The sequence below is a fragment of the Microtus pennsylvanicus genome, chromosome 3 (genome assembly GCF_037038515.1).
Source record: "Microtus pennsylvanicus isolate mMicPen1 chromosome 3, mMicPen1.hap1, whole genome shotgun sequence".
Classification (NCBI taxonomy): domain Eukaryota; kingdom Metazoa; phylum Chordata; class Mammalia; order Rodentia; family Cricetidae; genus Microtus; species Microtus pennsylvanicus.
This window is the reverse complement of record NC_134581.1, coordinates 106,272,273-106,292,322: the sequence shown is the minus strand read 5'-3', so window position 1 is coordinate 106,292,322 and position 20,050 is coordinate 106,272,273.

Sequence of the window (20,050 nt, the reverse complement as noted above, 5' to 3'; positions counted from 1 at the left end):
AACATGTGTAAGCTGAAAAATATAGTTTTGACATTTTCCTCTTATGTGTGCATTGGTAACACAAACAGATCAATCCAGACAGAAGGTGAGTAGTTCCTTAACCTTCTCCTTACTCATGCTAAGGCCTACAGACTCTATTGTTAAAATATCTCAAGATTTCCTTTTTTTTTTAAATTTATTTATTTATTAAAGATTTCTGTCTCTTCCCCGCCACCGCCTCCCATTTCCCTCCCCCTCCCCCAATTAAGTCTCCCCCCAGCCCGAAAAGCAATCAGGGTTCCCTGTCCTGTGGGAAGTCCAAGGAACCCCCACCTCCATCCAGGTCTAGTAAGTTGAGCATCCAAACTGCCTAGGCTCCCACAAAGCCAGTGCGTGCAGTAGGATCAGAAACCCATTGCCATTGTTCTTGAGTTCTCAGTAGTCCTCATTGTCCGCTATGTTCAGAGAGTCTGGTTTTATCCCAGGCTTTTCCAGACCCAGGCCAGCTGGCCTTGGTGAGTTCCCGATAGAACATCCCCATTGTCTCAGTGTGTGGGTGCACCCCTTGCGGTCCTGAGTTCCTTGCTCGTGCTCTCTCTCCTTCTGCTCCTGATTTGGACCTTGAGATTTCAGTCCTGTGCTCCTATTTGGGTCTCTGTCTCTGTCTCCTTTCATCGCTTGCTGAAGGTTAATATTCAGGAGGATGCCTATATGTTTTTCTTTGGGTTCTCCTTATTTAGCTTCTCTAGGATCACTAATTATAAGCTCAATGTCCTTGGTTTATGGCTAGAAACCAAATATGAGTGAGTACATCCCATGTTCCTCTTTTTGGGTCTGGCTTACCTCACTCAGGATAGTGTTTTCTATTTCCATCCATTTGTATGCAAAATTCATGAAGTCCTTGTTTTTTATTGCTGAGTAGTACTCTAATATGTATAAATTCCATACTTTCTTCATCCATTCTTCCATTGAAGGGCATCTAGGTTGTTTCCAGGTTCTGACTATCACAAACAATGCTGCTATGAACATTGTAGAGCATATACTTTTGTTGTATGATAAGGCCTTTCTTGGGTATATTCCCAAGAGTGGTATTGCTGGGTCCAGGGGTAAGTTGATCCCGAATTTCCTGAGAAACCGCCATACTGCCTTCCAAAGTGGTTGCACAAGTTTGCATTCCCACCAGCAATGGATGAGTGTACCCCTTTCTCCACAACCTCTCCAACAAAGGCTATCATTGGTATTTTTGATTTTAGCCATTCTGACAGGTGTAAGATGGTATCTTAAAGTTGTCTTGATTTGCATTTCCCTGATCGCTAAGGAAGTTGAGCATGACCTTAAGTGTCTTTTGGCCATTTGAAGTTCTTCTGTTGAGAATCAAGATTTCCTTTTGTGACTATTGCCATTGCCCTGCCCTTCTCCAGAACCTGCTCTCAGGAGGAAATTCAGACACCTCCCATATGTTCCTCTCTTTCTCCATTTCTGCTTTGTCGCTGTTTGGCCAATGGCTTAGGCATATTTATAGATTTCTCTTATATCTTAAACATATTGTGTGTGTGTGTGTGTGTGTGTGTGTGTGTGTGTGTGTGTGTTTATAGACTTACTAGTCAGACATGGCCATATCAGTTGTGGGAACCACAAAACAGTGCCCACAAAGCTGCTTATATCTTATAGAGAGATATTAAGAGCTTCAGTAATGGTTGTTAGAACTAAAAAGTGGTATGAAGTAAGGGGACCAGGAAATGAACCTGCAACCATGATGCCACAAAGGTGCCTATAATTTATACTGTTGTTTTGAAACCTAAATTTTCCAGCAATCATGTTGGATTACCTTCCAAATTTTCCAAGAGGCATCAGTGTATCTCAGCATGTAACTGGTCGAGAAGTCAGAGCACCTGAAAGAGCAGGTGTGGTAAGAGCTAGGAGAACCTAGGGCCAGCTCTGCCTATGCCAACAAGGAAAGCCATCATATAATCATCCATGTGGCTAATTCCTGGTGGTTCACATACTTCTGCCAAAATGTAGAGGGCCCATGCATACAAGCAACTATCCAGGGAAGGGCGCAGAAAGAAGACACTCCTGGCTCAGTGAAACTAACACCATAGAAAACCTCATCATTAGTTTACCCATCCATTTTATTGACATACTTCATTCTAAAATATACACATTTCTTGTTGCTTTTTGCACAAAAGGAAGAATAAGCATTTTATGTCTTGTAAATGAGACAGTCTAAAATAAGTCCTTGCATAAGTGTAACAAGTCAAACTAGAAGGTGGCAACAGAACACGTGTTCCATTTTATCATCGTTCTTTGCACCTAAGGACTAGCCCGTATGATCAAACAAGTAATATCAGTGACATGACCTTGCTCAGGCAAGAGATATGGGCTGAATGGCTGTCTTTCATCTTACCAGACAACTGTTTTTATTTGTGTGTTGTATGTTCATATGACTTACAGGCTCCATGAAGTAAAAAGACAGGATTTCTGCTCAATCTTATTCACCGGTTTCCTTTTCTGTTTACTTAGAAAAAAAAAACAAGAAATCTTAAATAATTACTATATTATCTAAATTGTGTATGTGTGTGTCTGTGTGTGTGTGTGTGTGTGTGTTTACAGATAACCACAAAGTCCAGAGTTATTTGATCCTCTGGAGCTACAATTACAGGTGTTTGTGTGACACCCCACATGGATGCTGGGAAGCAAACTTAAGTTCTCAGCAAGAGCAGTACACAGTAAGTGCTGAGCCCTCTCTTCAGCCCCACACGTAGAATCTTCACATTGCCTTTAGAGAATTTTTCACAGCCTATTTTTTTTTTACTTCTGCAATCACTTCTCCCTCAAGGCTTCATGATTTTTTTTTTGTCTTTTTCCTGATGCACGTTCAGTTCCTAAGGCTATCTGAATTTATCGAACAAATTGTGTGTGCTTCCATTTGGAATCCCACACTGAAAATGAATTAAGGTGGACAAACTATGCAGTTTGTTGTTCACCTGCAGAGCCTTTCCTGTCTGATTCAGATAGCAGTTCATCTTTCTGTTGCTGTAGGTTAAAAAAGAATACACTGAACAATAATAGTAAACCTTCATTAAATCTGATGTGAAGTTATTTTCCTTACACAAGATATGTGGGCACTGACAGTGTGTTCTGTCATATATGTTATGCCACTACTTTTATTCAATGTAGTTTTGGCCAAGGTCCTTTCTATACTTAATGATCAGAAAGAAATATAAATGAGCAGCTAATTGTAGGAGTCAAATGAACCCTATCTGCACAACAAAATATTGCCAACATGCTCTTGAGTAAAATCTGGAGAAAAATGGTATCTTTCTTGTTTTCTCTCATAGCCCATCCTTCCTCTTGTCTATAAATATGTAAAAACTTTTAACTGCTATATGGTGTGGCTTTCACAGCTTCTCCATTGTATATGCTTATGGCTCTGGAATATTCAAATTTAAAAATACTTTTATTCTAGTCCATTTTAACAGTAACCAGAATTTTCCATAGAAGTGGGCTGTTACTTCACCCCTATGTGCTAGCATCATTTTTTACAAGAAGATACTCTGCATGCTACTTCAAAAGAGACATAAATACCAAGCCAGCCACAAACCCTTTGATCTACAATGGCAGCCTGCCTGCAAGATATGATAGGGCAATGGTGGCACAAAGTTTGTGGGAGCAACCAACAAATGTCTAATTTAACTTAAGGCATGTTCCATACCTGATACCTCTTGGGTGACCAAGAACCTCAGACTACATAGAGACATAGGTTAAATTTAAATACTGCTCTGGTGTGTGTGTGTGTGTGTGTGTGTGTGTGTGTGTGTGTGTGTGTGTGTGTAAGAGAGAGAAGTATGAATAAAATGACTCCTAATGACTTTTTTATTTTAAATTTATTTATTTATTAAGGATTTCTGCCCCCTCCCCACCACCGCCTCCCATTTTCCTCCCCCTCCCCTATCAAGTCCCTCTCCCTCATCAGCTCGAGGAGCAATCAGGGTTCCCTGACCTGTGGGAAGTCCAAGGACAGCCCACCTCCATCCAGGTTTAGTAAGGTGAGCATCCAAACTGCCTAGGCTCCCCCAAAGCCAGTACGTGCAGTAGGATCAAAAACCCATTGCCATTGTTCTTGAGTTCTCAGTAGTCCTCATTGTCCGCTATGTTCAGCAAGTCCGGTTTTATCCCATGCTTTTTCAGACCCAGGCCAGCTGGCCTTGGTGAATAAATAAAGGACATTGAGCTTATAATTCGCTATCCTAGAGAAGCTAAATAAGAGGGTGAATCCAAAGACAAACATATAGGCATCCTCCTGAATATTAACCTTCATCATGCGATCAAAGGAGACAGAGACAGAGACCCACATTGGAGCTCCGGACAGAAATCTCAAGGTCCAAATCAGGAGCAGAAGGAGAGGGAGCACGAGCAAGGAACTCAGGACTGTGAGGGGTACACCTACACACTGAGACAATGGGGATGTTCTATCGGGAATCCTAATGACTTCTATAATCATAGAACAGTGCCTTGCTCAGACACCATCAAAGAAGCTTCCTCCTAAGCAAATGGGAACAAATAGAGACCCAAAGCCAGATGTTTGGCAGAGAGTGGGAGACCTTGGAACACTCAGCCCTAAAAAGCGTGTTCTCATCAAAATTCCTCCTCTGAAGAACCAGGAAATCCTGGAGAAGAAGAGGTAGAAAGAGTGTAAGAGTCAGAGGGAATGATGGACACCAAGAAAATAAGACCCTCAAAATCAACATAATCCAACATACAGGAGCATACTTTCTTAATACTTCACACATTCCTGGTTTTGGTTGAAAATCCCTCCATCCATGCCTCTCCTCCCTCTCTCTGCCTCCCATTGAAGTTCAAGTCCTTCTTGGTCTCCACCTTCCTTCCATCTGATGTCACATAAATCTTGCTAGCCTACCTACATGTTTCATCTCTGTTGGATCTTTCTGTACCTTCTTGGCATCCACACATACTCACTTTAACAAAAATACACAGATGTAAAACTTAGAAGCCAAGACCTGCATATTAGAGAGAATGCATATCATGTGCCTCTCTGAGATCTGGCTATTTCAACTGACACTTTCCAGATCCATCCATGTTCCCACCAACTTCATGATTACATTTGTTCTTATAGCTGAATAAAATTGCTCTGTTAATATGCAGCACAGTTTCATTGTCCATTTGTGCACTGGTGAACACCTAGGTTGTTTCTATTCCCTTGCTACAGTGACCAAAGCAACAATAAACGTAGATGAGTAAGTGTCACAGTGATACAATATGGAGTGCTTAAGGTACATGTCCAGAAGTGGCCAGCTGTGTCAATTGGTACTTTCCTTTTTAGGTTCTGAGAAATGTGGACACCGATTTCCACAGCAGCTGTACTGGTTACACTTCCCTCAACAGTGAAGAGGTATTCCTCTCTCCCCACACCGGCACTCGCTGTCATTTGTGTTCTTGATAAAATCATCTTCACTATGACTCATCTATATTGTCACTCTGATCCTGTTTAGATTAAAGAGCATCCTTGAAATTAATGGAAATAGAGAAGGATAGTTTCATATAGAATGACATGTATTTTGAAAGAAAGAGAGGAAGAAGGATTGTTACTCGAATGTAACCAGCCCTCACCTGTCACTAAGAGTACTATGCAAATGTGGAGAAGTAAAATCACTCAAAAACTGAAGTGAGAAAATTAAGAAATCATGGACTATTTAGGGAAAGTATCCTATGATGAGAATAGACTTTTGAAATGCTTGCTGAACAATTATGGCTGTATCTAACTGTTTTGATGTTACATGGACTCCTGTTTGAAACTGTCACACATCTTCCTTAATACTTAAGAACATTGCACAGACCTTTAAAACATCTCTTGAAATTATACCCAAAGCGGAAGACCAAATGGAAAATGAACCCATCCCCATTTCCATAAGAAGCTCATTGGAGAAAGAATTTCATCTTTAAAATTAGTCTTAAAAATATGAAGGAAATGCAACAGTGAAATAAGAGGCCTCAGCAAACAAAAACTAAACCAGCCAGAGATTCTTAGTTATCCCTTTAGACATATTGTACTAATAGACCCATGAAAATGGTGAATCATTATCTAGATATAAAGATGTCAGAAGAGATGAAAGAAAATTTCAAGTTTGACGGCAACAGAGCAGAGAGAATTCACTTGTAGCTGAGAATCCAATATAGAGCCAGCAAAAAATGTAAAGTCCACACACAGAGCTAAGAAGATAACAAGTTCACAGCATCAATGTGCCATTCAAAGCAATCTGCATAATCTATGAAAATATGCATTAGAGACTGAGGAACTGGTTCAGCTTGTGAAGTGTTTACCATGCAAGAGGAAGGATGTGAATTTACAATCCCAGAATCCATATAAAAAGTCGTGTATCAACATGTGCTTGTAACCCAAGACTGACGGGAAGTGGCATAGAGAGGAGGATCCTGGGGTTTACTGGCCAATCTAGGCAGAAAGTTACAGGATCCACTGAGAGGCTCTGCCTCAAAAAATAAGGTGAAGACTCATAGAGATTTTTGGGTGTCTCTTTCTCTTTCATCTCTCACCCATCTGTCTGTCCCCATCCGTGTAAAACCAACCATGGTTCCAGTTTGGGAACAATGGAAATGCATGTCATGATAACTACCAATTTATGACAAAATATATCATCTCAAATTATTAACTTCAAGGGAAAGTAAGCCAAGCTTTAGGCACATTTCATGAGGAAAAATTGGAACAGAAGAATTTCATTTTTACCCATAAGTGGATGGTGGAAACATAAACATTAAGTACATTTACTAGTCATGGTCTGAGATCACTGGGAACTCAACCATTCACTGCTGTCATAATCACCACCATCATCACCACTACCAACATTTTCAGAGTCCCAGAAAGTATATCCAGTTTTAACATATATGAGCTCATTAAATTCCAAGATGAGCAACTGCAAGTTGGTGTTAACTTACTTCGTGAGAAAAAAAAAATGCAGTAGCTATTTCTCGTCAGTAATGGCAGTCCACAAATAATGACATGGAAACTTATTTTTAATTATGAAAGCTTGTTTTTAGCTTAGGCTTTTCCCCAATCAGCTCCTATAACTTAAATTGACCTGCTTCTATTAATCTACGTTCTGCCACAAGGCTCAGTGGTATGGGAGGTCCTTCTGTCTATGTGTTGCTTTTATTAGTTAATGAATAAAGAAACTGCCTTGGCCTGTTGATAGGGAAGAACTTAGGTAATCGGGGAAAACAAGACTGAATGCTGGAAGAAGGAAGGCAGAGAGAGAGAGATGCATGGAGTCGCTTCGGGAGATAAATTGCTAGAAATTTAGCCGGTAAGCCACTACCATGTGGCAATAGAGATTAATGGAGATGGGTTAAATTAAGATGTAAGAGTTAGCCAATAAGAAGCTAGAGCTAATGGGCCAGGCAGTATTTTAAATAATATAGTTTCTGTCTAATTATTTCGGGGCTGAGCAACTGGGAACCAACAAACGGCCCCCTGCAACAAATTGGCGCCCAATGTGGCAGCTCAGTTACCTCTACTCTGTACCATATGTCCAACTTCTTCAGTCTCCTGGCACCTGCCTCTCTCCTTCCCAAAGTCCTCTCTCTCTGAAGAAGTCCCACCTATTCTCTCCTTCCTGTCTATTGTCCTTTCAGCTCTTTATTAAACCAATCATACTGATATATCTTTACACAGTATAAACAAACATTCTCCAACAAAGAAGAGAGTTTTCTAAGAAAATATGACTTGTAATGGGACACAGATTCCAAAACTAGAATAAATCAAATAGAAAGGAATTAGGTTTGAAGATCTACTGAACATTTTGTGAACATACATGATCCTATGCTTGCTTGGATTTAAACTATAGTTGGAATTAGCCATAACCAAAGACACAGATCAAGTTTGAACTAAATCTGAATGTCCATATAAGCATGTGACACTAAGGTGTTTAGGAAGACAAAAATCAAAATGAGAAGGGCAGTTACCTTCACTGGCCATGTGCTTTAGTACACAGTAAACATCAAGGTGATGCCTTGCTGGGCAACTGTCTCTGACAACTACCTCAATAACATGAAAGGAAAATACCAGGATTCACTGAATGAAATTAATTATCATGTAACACAAAGCAAACAATACATAATAAAGATTCTACAGTGCAGTATTAGCATAAAGATAAGAAAGTTACGAAGAATTATGAAGGAAGTCTCTCTAAAAATCTGTACTTGATCCTTGCTCAAAAGAAAAAAGTAAAAACTATCTTCTTGGCTGCTTTTTGTCAAACCCTGCAAGCCTTGCAAGTACACAACAAATTCAATAATTCATATAACGTGAGAAGGAATTGGTTGTGCTAGTGAAATATTGACTCTTTAACCCTGGCAGCAAAGACTTAATGTCCTTATTCCAAAAATACAATGAGGATATTGCAGAAAGGAACAATTTTTCTAAGCAGGCATTTTAAAAGACTTCATCAGTGAAACGTATTCATGATTCTGCTGATTTTCTTCTTTCTTCCTTGAAATTTCTTCACTAACCAAACCTCTCACTGTAGCTATAGGTGAGACTGCAACTTGGATTTTTCTATTTTTTCCATATTTTTCCAGTCAATATGTTTCTCTGTTTCACCCTAGACAGACCCCTCCTGAGCCTTTCAAAAACCTGATTGTTCCTTTCAGGGCTGCAGCTAACCAACAACTTTAAAATCCTATAGCTCTACATTTTTTTTCTTTCATAGATTTTTCTCAGTGCCGATTTGTCTTGGCAGTCAATAAACTATAGTGCCATCTAAATTGAGTATCAAAAAATATTTTTCTATGGCATTTTTCTACTGTATAAGTTTTTCTGGACAGAAATAGCTTTCAGTAAGTTTGCAGTGAAATCTTAGGGCAAAGTCTATCCATGCTTTTCTATCACTGCACTTCTTCCTCCACACCAGTTATAGAGAGACAGCACAACAAAATGGCCCTAGACTCTGTGACCTCTGCAACCACAGCTATGGGGTTCCTCATTTATAACTTCATCTATTCACTAACAGTCATTCAGTAGCAAAAGAACAATATTCAGCTCAAGCTACTGCACTAAGAGAAAGTATATTAATCTCTCAGTTGAGACATTGGGGAGCTGGACTCAGGGAAGCCTGACTATGGGATTCAATCATGCACTAGGAAAACTCCATATAGTTCCACTTTTCTCTCGCTCTTCTCACCACCCTCCATAGCAAATACTTCCTTTTCTGTCTTATTTTTAAACCACGTAACCTTGGCTGTCCTGGAACATACTGTTTAGACCAGCCTAGCCTCAAATTTATAGAGAGCCTCCTGCATCTTCATATCCAAGTGCTGAAAGCAAAAGGATATTCAGCTATTTTTCAAGACTACAGACATATTTCATTTACACAGATAATGAAAATGGCCGTACAACGTGATTAAAATAGCTATGAAATAGCCCATAATGTCTGTTTGAGGGCTACTTCATAGATATTTTTGATCTGCTTGTATGGGTGCTGACCCAGAGGCATGAGACATTATAACTGGCTGATCTTGGGGTCTATTCTTGAAGAACTCATAAAATTATCAGAATCCCACTATATTTATGGAACTGAGTTTGTTAGATTCTCCAGATAAACATTATTATACATGGATTATCAATGTTTCTTACAACAGTCCATTGTAAACTGCTAAGGATGTGTGTACATTTCTTTCCACTAATGCAGATTACTCTGTTATGCTATCATTCATAAGAAGAAACTGAAAACATTAAGTAAAAAGTGATATCATGGTTTCGTCACGATGCTTTCTCCAAAATAGTTCGTATGTTGAAGGACTGGACCCTGATTCAAATTCTTTTCAGGGGTTGATTGATAATGAAGGCTTTGACTTTATCACCTATTGATGAAGTACTAACTCGGTGCCATTATTGCACAGAGATGGACACAGTGAAACTTGGAGGAAATAGGTCAATAAGGGCCTGCCTTCAAATAGAAATTTGACCTTTGCCCTGACATGCAATGTAACCCGGCTGTGCTTCATGGCTGATATTGTCAAGTATTTTTTTCCCACTACAGTCTCCAAACACCAAGGTGGCACACTTAATTATACGCCCACAGCTGTGGGGCCAGCTAACCATGACTGAAATCCTGATCCAAATTAAGTTTCTACTTCTTTTAGTTCCTTTTCCTGGAGATTGCTTCTCAGTAACAGAAAAAGAAAATGAACAACATAGGTAACAACACACAGCCTCAACCACTTCCGACTAAACTTCCAGCATTGCTAAACTATCTGCTATCCCCTCTCCAATTTTTTGATGTGGGATAAGTTGAAATAGAGTCGAATGGATGATTTCAAAACTAAGCATTACTATGAATTAATGACTACAAAGTAGTTTTTGTTTTGACTCAAAATCAATCGCTGATGTAGGTGGGTCTTCTATCTATCTGTTGTTTCATTGGTTAATTAATAAAGAAAACTGCTTGGCCTGATAGGTCAGAACATAGGTAGGCGGGGAAGACAGAACAGAATTCTAGGAGAAAGAAAGCCGAGTCAAGCAGATGCTATAGCTCTCCTCTCCAAGATGGACACAGGTTAAGATCCTTCCTGGTAAGCCACCACCTCGTGGTGCTACACAGATTAATAAATGTGGGTTAAGCAAGATGTGAGAATTAGCCAATAAGAGGCTAGAACTAACAGGCCAGGCAGTGTTTAAAAGAATACAGTTTCCATGTAATTATTTTCGGTAAAGCTAGCCGGTGGCCGGGAGTCCTCACGGGCAGTGGGAAGTGGCCCGATGCTTCATCTACAAATTGCTACTACTTCTTCAATGAGTTAAGCATCATAATTACCAACAGAATCAAGAACAAACAACAAAAACAAGTATTTCTTGAAAGTACCTTATGCTACAATCTTAAGAACAACATAAAACATGTATTCCAAATGTCACAGAGGAAGAACAAAATAAAAGGATGAGTCAGAGAAACAAACAGGTTCACAGTGAATCTCATCTTAGAGATGAATGGGACTTGGAAATATATTAAAATGGGTAGAGTAACTTCCTAGCATACACAAGGAATTCTATTCCAGTATCAGATGAATAGATGAATGGATGGATGTATATATGAATGAATGGATAGATAGATGATAGATAGATAGATAGATAGATAGATAGATAGATAGATAGATAGATAATAGATAGATAGATAGATAGATAGATAGATAGATAGACAGACAGATAGGTAGATAATAAATAGATGATAGAGATATATAGATGAAAGAGAGAGAGAGAAAGAGAGAGATGGGTAAATATGAACAAGAATATGATTGAGAAGATCTGGAGAATGGGAAAATGGCTTTTGTCATGGCAGTTTTATCACATGGAAATACAGAAGAGAATAGTCACTTGAATAATCTTGAATAGTCAGGAATAGGCGTTTTGTTTTGAGGATATTAACCCATGAAAAAATGATATTCAGAAAGAAAAATTAAAGGGAAACTGTAAAAGAGCCTGGAACCATCCAAACAAAATTAGTTGTTCTAAGGTAATAAATCCTCTAAATGAATCTGTGACCAGATTCAGGGAATTAGGAATGCCTTCTATCAGTGCAGGTCCTATGAAGCAATAGAGAATTACCTTTGATATTAAATTTTCATTGACTCCTGTTCTCTCAACTTAAATTTCTCCATATTATAAGACTTTAATTACTATATCCCATCAATCCCCTTGATTTTGGACAACATATATTCACAACTAAAGCCATAAATCTTACAGGATCCAGACTTTAGGAAGAAGTCCTTAGTGTCTTGGCATGGTCCTGGATTTCAGGCATTTTCTCTCTTAACTTTCTACAAAAGCTCCTCCCGTCTGTCCTTCATTCGCAATTAGATTCTCACAGATGTGGCTTTCCCATGGGAGGATGAATGCACCTACATGAACAGTCTAACAACGGGTCTGAAGCAGAGTATCTGCCTCTGTATTTTAGATCCTGTCATAGTTACCGTTTTCCTCCATCTCCTTTCACATGTTACAAAGTGAAAGAGAAGACATGAATTTTGCAAATCCTCCTAGCTTTGCAGTAATCTGACCTACAAACGTCAGAAAATACTGGCCTCAGGAAGAAAAGGGTTATAGAGTTAAATGGTTTTATCATGGTTATTTTAAATTATTCAACTGTACAAAGAAAAACTTAAAAGATTTTTCTGAGGCTAACATTTAGCTTTGGAGGATTCATATTTCAGAGCCCTGATCCATATATCTAAATTTGAAAGTATGACCGGCAATTAATCAGATATTTTAATATATTGCTTATTTTGTGAGCACAAAGAAATAAAGAATCTTCAAATGCAGGGACAGAAGAATCCTTGAAATCCATAGCAGTTTAGGCAATCCTGAACTAAACACATTAAAATCAATGTTTCTTCACAAAGTTCCACCATAAGTTGCCAAGAACACATTTCTTTCCACAAATAATAGAAAACTGTGAGCTAAACTCATCATATGTAGGAAAAAAGAACAAAACAATATCAAGTAGTTGGTAACATCTTGGTTTAGTCATGAAGTGTCCTCAGTGGTTGTTTGTATTTAGAAGGATTGGTTCTTTGTGCAAGACATATTCAGATTTTTCACAAGCTATTGGATGGTAAGGCTTTGACATATCATCATCTATAAATGGATTCCTAACTTTCTGTAATTATTGGAAAGTGCCAGAGACATCAGGAAGTGGGAATTAATTGAAGAATTAGATCAATGAACCCACACCCTGGTATAGCCCACTCACAAGTATGTGAGTACATCTGTCACCACTTTAATAATTCTGCTATTTGCAACTTCTATACCTGTCAATGTATTATTTGTCTCTATGGTATAAGAATACAGTTCCAATATCTAAATAACAAAGTGTGCTTTTGGCTTTCTGTACTTAAAATTCAGAACAGCTAACTGTAGGCCAAAGTAAGTCTAACTGCTGAAAATCATTTCTGTCTCTGTCACTCTCTGTTTCTCTGTCTCTGTCTCTTTCTCTCTCTTTGTGTGTGTGTGTGTGTGTGTGTGTGTGTGTGTGTGTGTGTGTGTGTGTGTTTCCTCCCTACCTGTTTGTTTGCTGTTTTATTCTCTGTGGAGGAGGGTTTTCTTCATTAAGTTCAGGAAGAGTCACCAGTGATCATTCTTAGCAGCTGCAACAAGATTCCCTTCTTTTCTCTTCTTACGTGCAAAAAAAAAAAAATGCTTTTTACTGCTGAGGAATGATATCCATGCCTCACAGTGGCAGACAGACAAATGTTCCCCTCAAAAGATGCTGCAGTCCTCATTGTCTGTGAACATGGAATCTTACATAGGTGTTGTTTCCAGTAAAATGCGGATGGGAGGTAGGCTACTGAGAAATTGACCAAAAATTGTAGAGCTGACCCCCAAAGGGGTAGACAACTTCTTGTTCAAATGGGATCTAAGTGAATAATAAATATGGAAAGAAATGTACTAAACTCACAAACAAGAAAGCAGAGAGGTTGGCTTAGATGACAGAGATCAGAATTATATAAAAGCAGAACCCCAGTTCCCATGGGCCACCCTTTCTTAGGCAGACCCAACATCTCTGTGCCTATACCTACCTTCAGTTTAATGACCCTCACTTGTGCTTCTTCCTTTGCATCTTAATTGAAGTTGTTTGAAGACCAGGGAAATCAAGATCACCCCCTAACAGGAAAACCATAAAGAGTCCTTCAGAAGACAATGCCAACAGCTTTTGGGGAACAGAGAAGTCAGGACCACACCTTGAAGAAATTGAATTCAGTGAGTACTGGTAGTCAAGACTAACTTCACACTGCATTATATTTGTGTTGTCGTTTAAACCATTATGTTTGCTATTATATTTGCAGTGCTTTTCTTTTAAAAATTTATTGAGAACCTTATACATGAGTACTGTACTTGTATCATTTCTATTTCACATTCTCTGCTCTTCACTTCCTCCCAAATTCATGGTCACTTCTTTATCATTGTTATGACACAAACACACACACACTATATACATACATGTATAAATGTACTATATATGTGTGTGTGTGTGTGTGTGTGTGTGTGTGTGTGTGTATATATATATATATATATATATATATATATATATATCCTAGATTACTTCTAATCTAGGAATGAAAAAAGCATAAATTTAAATTAACTTGGAATTTCATCAAACCCCAATCAGAATGGTTAATATCAGTAAAACAACTGACAGAAAATGCTGGCACAGATATAGGGAGATGGAGTTCATTGTTGCTAGCATCTTCAGAGTCATTAAGTGTCAGGAATTAGCTCGATATGGGAAATAACCAAGCCAGCTTAAAGATAACAATTATATTTTTAATAGTTATAAAGGAAATCTCACACCACAAGAAGGAGAAGTCTGACTTCCTTGTGTCCCGTGGGAATCACCCAGAGAGAGAGCACGCATGCGTGCACCTGGTCCCTCCCAGTTTTTCTTCCTGGGCTCCAGGTAGCCATGCCTTAACTGGGTGTGATTGGTTAACAGATCTTCCCCATCAATTAAGTATTACCTTGGTGGAGAAGGCACACAATCATGAATATCTAATTGGAAAACTTCTAAAGAATTGTCATCACTAGCCCAGGGCTCCTTATGATGTCATAAAGCTAACAGAAGAAATCAATTAGATCTATTGCTTCATTAATAGTCTCCACAAATCATATTAGTAGCCAACCCTATATCCATCGTGCTGCCATAAAATGCCATCTACAAAGACAAGTCTTGACTCCCTTATAGTGTTGCAGAAACTGGAGAGATTAATTTTTCTCATGTTGTAATGAGTGCAAGCAGAACTCTAAAAGCCACTTGGCCAATATCTGACTCTTCAGGGCAGTGGGAAGGCCTGCAGAAAGCCTGCTTTAGCATCACTGCTACAATCAAAGCTCTAAAGGATTGCAGCTCAGCAGCAGCCACCTGGCTATTAAGAAATAGCTACAGAAAGAAATTCTTAGTTCTGAATCTATTTAAAGAAAAGGAGAAGTCTTCTGGTTTTCTTTGATTGTCCATTAATTTCTCATAACCAAGCCATGTGTGGGAGTGAGCTGACAGACTACACTGGTGTGTTTTCTTCTCTGCAAAGTAGCAAAGTAGAGTTCTGCATTGATGTACTTAATGAGGATCTGTTCCCAGTGATCTCATTACTGTTTGAGGAAGCCAGGTGTCTTTGCACTGTCTGGAGCAGCGATGGGACCAGTCGATGATCTTTTATGGATATCACAGTACATAACCCAGTAGGTGTTAGGAAGAATTCACCCTGTGCTGAAGGGCCACAATTATTCATCCACCACTAATACTTGCGTTGCAATGTAAAACTCACAATGAAATCTAAATGATACAATAAAATAAGAATTTAGTTGTCTTCCAGGGAAAATGCATTCCCAACTTAACTGGTTTGGAACTCTCTAAGGAAGACATTTTTAACAGTTCCTTTACAATCTCAACTTAGTCATTTCCTGTCTTAAAATTTTCTATGGAAACAAAATAAATTTTATCTAAACTAGTCCCTGTTCTTGACAGATAAAATTGGTCCAAAGAGCCTCTGTCTATGGAAAATGACATTGGCTTGATGTGAAAACTGTAACATAACCTGAGAATATACTCTGGGACTAACAGAGTAAGAGGATATAATCTAATTCTAAGAGCTCAGAAGAAAATGGACTGTTAACCTGTGAGAAAAAAATGAGTTTGAGATGGTCAAACGTTCCAGTGAATAGTTGGAGAGAGGTCGCTTGTTGGTTCCCAGCCACCAGGCTAGCTTAGACCCAAAATAATCACATAGAAACTGTATTAAATAAAACACTGCTTGGCCCATTAGCTCTAGGTTCTTATTAGCTAGCTCTTATATTAATTTAACCCATTTCTATTAATCTGTATATCTCCACATGGCTGTAGCTTACCGGGTAAAGTTCCCAGTGTCTCTCTCTGGCAGCTCCATGGCTTCTCTCTGACTCTGGCCTTCTTTCTCCCAGAATTCAGTCCAGTCCTCCCCGTCTAGCTCTGCTCTGTTCCACCTTGCTCTGCTATGGGTTCAGAGCAGTTTCTTTCTTCATTAATGGTGATCACAGCACACAGGAGGACTCCCACAGCAAGTAAATAGTTGAGACTTGCACCTTTTTTATATTTAGGCAACTAATGTGGGCATCAAATCTGCTGCTGATAATTAAGCACTAAATTGAAGAACCAATACAAATTGGCACGGCTCCACCTCAGCATCATTTAAAGGATGCCTGCTGATGTCAGCCAAGAATCAGAGCCCTAACAATGGCTAAGGACCAGCCTTAGCATGGAGGCATCAGGTTCAATGTAGAACAAGATGCCACTAAATACCACCAAGAATGAAAAAGACATCTCTCATTTGCTTTATAAGTTCCCCATTAACTAACCCCAAACTTTATATTGTTATGAAACCCAGATGTAAGAAAGCAAGAGTAACAATAAAGAAGTTTTTCACCACCTCAGCAAACAGTACTTGAGGCCCAAATACAAGCTAATCTTGAAAAGAATAAACTATATTTCCTCGTTTTTCTTCAAACATTGGAAGGAATTTTTTGCTTCCACCATTGAGATCTCACTCATGATAACTGGAAATCATTTTATTAATAACAGTGTCATTATCTATTCACTAATAAAAATTCAAATAGTTGAGTGCTGTTGGCCATGCCAGAGGAGCAGCAAGTTACAATTGAAGTTCCAGGTATTAGCTTAGCAGAAGGGAATCCTCTGATGGGCCAATCTCGTTTAGGCAAGGACACGGGTTTACAGACCCTGGAATGTCTTTTGTTTCTACCGTGCCTTAACATGACCCCTCCCTAAGCTGTACTGTCAGAATTTATTATAATAATGATAGTTTATACAGAGCTTTGATGAATAAAAATAAATACAAGGATTTGTATCACATCCAGAGTCTGTGAGTCTCACCTAAGAAGCTGCATGAATTGTAACTCAAGTTAATGACTAACATTTGAGTCCCAATAGCCCAGGTAGCTTAAATTCTTTTAACCTTAATGTTGGGAGATGTCAACAGGTCTCAGAGTGCATCACAGCTGAAACAAAGCTTTGAAAATAACAAAATTAGACTAACTTTTTTGTTAAATAACTTTGAGGTGAAAAACCCAAGAAGAGAGTCTAAAGTTTTAGAAAGTCACAGAGTTGAATGTGGAACTGCTTAAGGTCAGGGAACAAGAACAAAGCAGCCCGGTTGTTACTGACTGTTGTACTCTCCTTTCTATGTTTAACTGATGACCAAAGGTCATGGTTAATTCCATATACTCATTTTTGCCCTCAATATCCTGATGTAAAAAACTATTAATGAATGGATATATAGCCTAAAGATTTAAAGTAGAGCTAACTGATTCTTTTTTACATATAAAACTTTAGGTTTCTTTAAGCCCCTTCATAATATGGCGTTTAAAGATAAGTAGTAAAGTAATGAACCCTTTCTTTGTAACTGCAAAATGCAGCCTGCCAGTAAAAGACCTGACAAAAACACCTTCCTTGCCACTAAGTTAATCTATAACAAGTTGCTTGGGTATGAATGTATGTGGGTTCTTGAGCTAACTTGTTTTTTGCCTGTAATACATAAAATGTTTAACCATGTGAGTGAGATGAAAAACATGTTTTACCTAAAATCATTTACTTGAAAAAAATAGATTTCAAGTGTTTTGACTTTTGTGCTACCTGGAATGTTCTGTTGGGGTAAAAAAAAAAAGCTGTAAAACAACATGAAATAGGGGGGAGATAATAAAGAGAAGAGAGAAATAAAGAGAGGGGAATAAATAAAGAAACCATCAAGAGAGTTTTTGAGTGCCTTTTTCCCTAGCACCCTCTCAGATAGAAAAATTTAGCCTTGCTGACTCTATGGATTCCTGTCAAAGCCCTGTGCTGCTGAAAGCTGGTCCCCCAGTCAGCAGTAGTTGAGCTTATCTGCTTTTAAAACATAGCCCCAAAACATAAGGCAATCAGATAAATAACAAACATGTTAACTAGGAAAAGATGAGGAATGGAGGCACTGGGCCATGCTGTGACGCAATGAAAATAGAGGTTTTATAAGTGGTCAAAAACATCTACTGCAGGGAGCAATCGGGTGGCAGAAGATTCAAAAGGGAGAAGACAAAAGCACACCATGGAGGATTGTCCTCAAGTCTTATTTATCAAGTTCTGATCTTCTAAGAGATATTTTCTTGGTGAAAAAAAAAAGGAGGAAGAGGGAAGGTCAAAGAAGAGAAGGAGGGGCACTTGGTTTTGCAGCAAAATTACAAGTATGGAGACACTGCTGTGTCCTAAATATGAATATAAACTCAGACAAGGTCTGTTATTTTCACATAAAAATCTGTGCATTTTAAACCTCTAACAGGAACAGTGAACTCGAGGAAGATGATATAATGATAGAAACACATTCCACAGACACCAGTTTTTAAAAGCAACTGAATCTTGGAAGTGCCTGCTCCTCAGATGATACAGCTGCAAATTTTGGTCAAGGCTATGCTGTTGGAATGTCATACCTAGACCCACATGACTCCGAGTACTGCAGCACATGGAGCATAGTGCTGAATTGTTCAACTACCCGAGGATCATAGATCCAGCTTCTTCTGTCATGGTGGAAATCCAGAAAGCAATGAGTTTCTTGAATCTCCACCCAAATGAAAATGAAAATCTGTCTACATTTAATTAAAGCTCAAGGTTGGTTGAGAAAATTTTGGCAACAAAATTTACAGATTATTTATCCAAAGAAAGAAGGAAGGTGTGTCTGGAAGCCAAGGGCCATATCCGGCCAACTATGCCAGGTGGAAAGGACACAAGCAGTAAAAAGCCATGGATGCTGGCTCTCCTTGTGCAGACTCCCTAGCAGCTCACTGCATAGCAGAGCAAACCCAGAATCATAACAAGTCAGGTGGCCCCTCCATGTGCTATCAGTGTCGTGCCTGGAAAAATACAACACAGGCTAAGGACAAGTAAGAGTGGATGACAGCACATTTCTAGGTTCCTTTGTCTGAAGCAGTTATAATCTGCTTTTGGATCTCATGAGCAAACAGTTATCAGGAAGTGGGAAGATACACTGTAACTGTTGCAATAGAAAGAAGAAAGAATGCCCCCAAATCCAAACCTATCCAGCCTCCACTCTCTAGGACCTCCCCAGTGAAAGAAGACTCTGGGCCCCTCCCCCAAATCCTTTGACTTTTCTAGGCAACAAGCTGGGAGTTTTCTGCAGCTAGGATCCCCCCAAACCCAAACCCATTCAGCCACCATCCAAACTACTAGCTACACCCCACCTCAAAACCTACCTATCCTCCTGCAACCTCGGTAGAAGTCTGAAACACAGTTTTCTCCAACACCAAAGTGACTTAAGAGGGACCAAGACCTTACTATGACACTGAGGGGATTAAGAGAGAGCACCAAGAGAGCAAACAAGGAGAGAAGAACACAAGAGCAGGATTAAAGAGACCTCAGAGACATTCTGAGACAGACATTGACAGTACAGAGCAGACCAAGAAAATCTCCCAAACACTCAAACAGCCACAGCAAGGATTGGACCAACACGCAAAGACATTGCCGACCTCATTTGAAGGAAGAGATGGGTAGGCACCAATGTAAGCATTCCTCCAACAACCTAAAAAGCAACATTTAAACACCAGAACCCAGCAGTCACACAACAGGAAGACTTGATCATCCTAAACCAGAAGAAACAGAAGAAAACCACTTTAAAGGTAACCTTATGAGAATAATAGAAACATTTAAAGAGTAAATGAAAAACTCTTTTAAAGAAATGGAGGAGAAGACAAACAAAAAATTGGAAGAAATTAATAAATCCCTCAAAGAAACTCAAGAAAAACAAGAAAAACCAATAAAACAGATGAAGGAAACAGTTTAAGACTTGAAGACTGAAATAGAAGTAATAAAGAAAACACAAACTGAAGGAATTCTGGATAGGAAAAATCTGGGTAAACAAAGTACAGAGACAAGTATAACCAACAGAATAGAAGAGATAGAAGAAAGAATCTCAGGTGCTGAAGATACTATAGAGGAAATAGACTCATTTGTCAAAG